Source organism: Arachis ipaensis, chromosome B02, assembly GCF_000816755.2.
Source record: "Arachis ipaensis cultivar K30076 chromosome B02, Araip1.1, whole genome shotgun sequence".
NCBI classification, from domain to species: Eukaryota; Viridiplantae; Streptophyta; class Magnoliopsida; order Fabales; family Fabaceae; genus Arachis; species Arachis ipaensis.
Window position 1 is genome coordinate 97,695,803 of NC_029786.2, and position 3,647 is coordinate 97,699,449.

Genomic DNA, 3,647 nt, shown 5'->3' on the forward strand with positions numbered 1-3,647 from the left:
AGAAATCATACATTTTTATGATTACACATTTCATGTGATCTATCTAATCACAGCAATGTTAACAACGGGTAACAATATGTGTAGACACTGTTTTACATATTTAAGTATTCAAATTTTTAGTTAGTTCTCATTATTAAAAAAATTAACTAATTATATTCTGTTTGAAAGATTATTTTAGTCGTGTTATTTTAATATTTTTTGTACTTCTAAAACTCAAAAATACTATTAAGTATGGATGAATTTTTTCTCTGTTTTTCTTTTTCTAAAGATAGCAGGTTATATTTCATTAATTATTAAAAAATGAAATACAAAGATGTATAAAAGCAGGACAGCATAATAAAAGATGGGGATTTCCCAAAAATATTATACTGAAGGTATTCATCCAATGGTGCGTGGTCGAAAAACGAAGAAAAATCTTAAAGAAGAAAGAATGATAAATCAAATTGAATGAAACTAAGAGTTTACCTCATGGAGAAGACGACTTAAATTGTGAGTTCTTTGGATTTTACAGAGCAACTTGACAGAGCTTGGTAAAATGGCAGACGGCATTGAAGTAAAACCTTCAAAAATCAACTAGTTGCAAGCTTTCCAGCAAATGATGGCAAGCAATTGAGGATTACGATCAACATTCTTCAATGGGTTAAGCATCTCTGTTGATGCAGTCCACCATGTCCAAAAGTCGTTAGGACTCTGAGGGAGAAGACAGTCACGAAGATAACTTTGAGACCATACATCTTTAATTCTAGAGCAATCGATCAAACAATGAGTGATTATTTTTGTTGCTTCATGACAGCAGGGGCATATTGGTGATATAGATGGGATGCGGTGATGAATCTGAACAAGCACCGGAAGCCGGCCATGGAGAGCTTTCCAGATAAATAGCTTAATTTTGTGAGGCAAGTTCAACTTCCATAGATCAATCCACGGCTTTTTCTGCTGCATATAATTAGGGCAAAGCTCCAGAGGCGGATGGTAAAATAAATAGCCAATTCTATAACCTGAAATTGTATCATATTGCTTGGATTTGTTCAAATTCCATTGCAATTTGTCCCTACTCTACTAAATTTTAACTGACAAAATCATGTTTGCAACGTCTTAGGGAAATAATTCTTGAATGAGATTTTGATTCCAATTTCTATCTTCAGTAATTAGATCTTTAACTTTTGGAACCAACTCAAAAATAGCCTGTCTATTTGGCATGTTAGAAATCATTAAAGGATACGGAGGAGGTAGCCAAGGATCATCAAAGGTTCGGATATTCTCTCCAATACCCACAACCCAATTAAGACATTTTTCAACAATCTTTCGACCTTCCAGTATGTTCCTCCATCCCCAAGAAGGTAAGACTCCAATTTCTGCCATTATAACATTACCATTACTAAAGTATTTACCTCTTAGGATTTTGGATAATAGGGAAGTAGGCTGTGTTACGAGTTGCCAAAAATGTTTGCCTAAAAGCGCCAAATTTTGGATTCTGAGATCTTTAAATCCAATGCCTCCTTCTCTTCGTGGGCGAGTCATAGTGTCCCAACTAATGCAAGTCATCCGCCTTTCAGAACCTTTTTGTCCCCACCAAAATTGAGAAAATAAAGAGTGAATTTCCGAAATTAAACCATCAGGCAACTTGAAACAAGACAATGTATAGATAGGAATAGCTTCTCCCACTGCCTTAAGCAATACGTGTCTACCACCTGACGATAGAAGATTGCGCTTCCATCCTTGGATTCTTTTCCGAACCTTCTCTTTAATCATACTAAAAGAAGCATTTTTCGATTTAGAGACTGTAGAAGGCAAACCAAGGTATTTATCCTGAGTCCCAATATGATTAATATTCATAAAGTTAGCCAGTAGTGTACGAGTAGTGGAGGGAGTGTTGTGGCTAAACAATACAGTAGATTCATTAAGATTTACCCTCTGGTCACTGATATTTCCATAAGAATTCAATAAATACAGGATGCTTGAACATGCTTTAGGATTAAACTTACAGAATAAGATGGAATCATCAGCAACGAGAAGGTGGCCTGGTTGACCTTGGGACATCGCCTATATATCTGAAGACCATGAATTAGTCTGTTTTGTTCTGCCTTGTGTAGCAAGAAGAAGAGACCTTCTGCACAGAAAAGAAAAAGATAGAGAGATAGAGGATCTCCTTGTCGAACACCTCTATTTGGTTTGAAGAAACTATAGGGTTTTCCTTCCACAATAACAGAATAAGAAACAGTTGTCACTAATTCTCGAATCCACATTATCTACCGGGAGTCAAAACTAAACTTCTCCAATATAAACTAAAGAAAGTGCCATTCCACCCTATCATATGCCTTACTCATATCTAATTTTAGTGCCATTTTAATTTCGAGTCCCTTTTTTCTGTTCTTCAAGTAATGTATACACTCGTAAACAATTAGGATATTATCAGAGATTAATCTGCCTTTAATAAAAGCACTCTACGTAAGATTAATTAGTCTATTCATCATACCTTAAAATCTATGTACAAATACTTTAATTAATTTATTCATCATACTCTAAATTTTCCTTCTGTTAACCAACAGATGTTAATAAATATTTCATTTTAAACACAACAACAAACTAAATAAGAGACATGTTTTTCACAAGCTAATTGTTGTCTTTTATAAATAACTTCCATAAACCTTTTTCTTAAAAAAAGAGATAATTAATTATTCCATTTTGTGTGCCATGTTAATTGCTCTAGTTGCAATGCCAATCAAGGAAGGGTGCTATCTTATATTCATGGAATGTTTCTTAATTAAAACAAATTATGATCTTTGCATGTTAGCTTCGTCAACATCTGATAGATGCATATCTTATTTAGGGTTTTCTTTGAGAGAGTGATATAAATTAGCACAATTGGTCAAAGCTAATGCCTAATAATTGTTAAACATTATTAATAATTAAAATCCCCTGTTTTGTATATATCCCTTTTTTTGTTTTGTTTATAATGCTCCAATTCATTGCATGGTACTATATCTACATCGAATCAAATTCACAATAGGTTGATCTGTCACGTCTTAAAATTAAACTAACTAATTGGACATGATTAGATTCAAACCATGCTAATTTGATATGAAATCACTATATATATAAACCTAGCATTGTGTTATATTTTATATATTAGACACTTTATCAAGTAGTATCATTATTATTTCAATTTCAATATATCCTTTTATATATTAATTTCCAATAAGGCTGCAAGTTGTATGAAAAGGCTGTGAGAATTTGTACAAAGCCATGCTACCTAAAGGAAAATAATGTACCTTTGCACCTTTCTCTATAGTTCATTTTTTAAATGTGATTTTATTGGATTATTGCATCAAACCTTATGATTAGCACTAACAAGTGGTGGGTATCTGATTTTCTAGGAGGGGCTCTAACACATTATTATTTTTTAGTTAATTTATATATTAGATATAGTTGTGTTAAAAGTTGAAAAAAAAAAAGAAAAAAAAGAAGATATGGTTTGACTGATCTGTTTGAGAATATCTACTCTTTCTTAGTGTCAACTAAGTAAAAAATGAATAATAACAAAAAATGTGTTTTGTACATTAGTGGTTTTTTTAGCGACACTTTATTTTGTCTTTAACGATAATAAAAATAGTCGTTAATAAATAATCATTTTATACTTTGTTTCT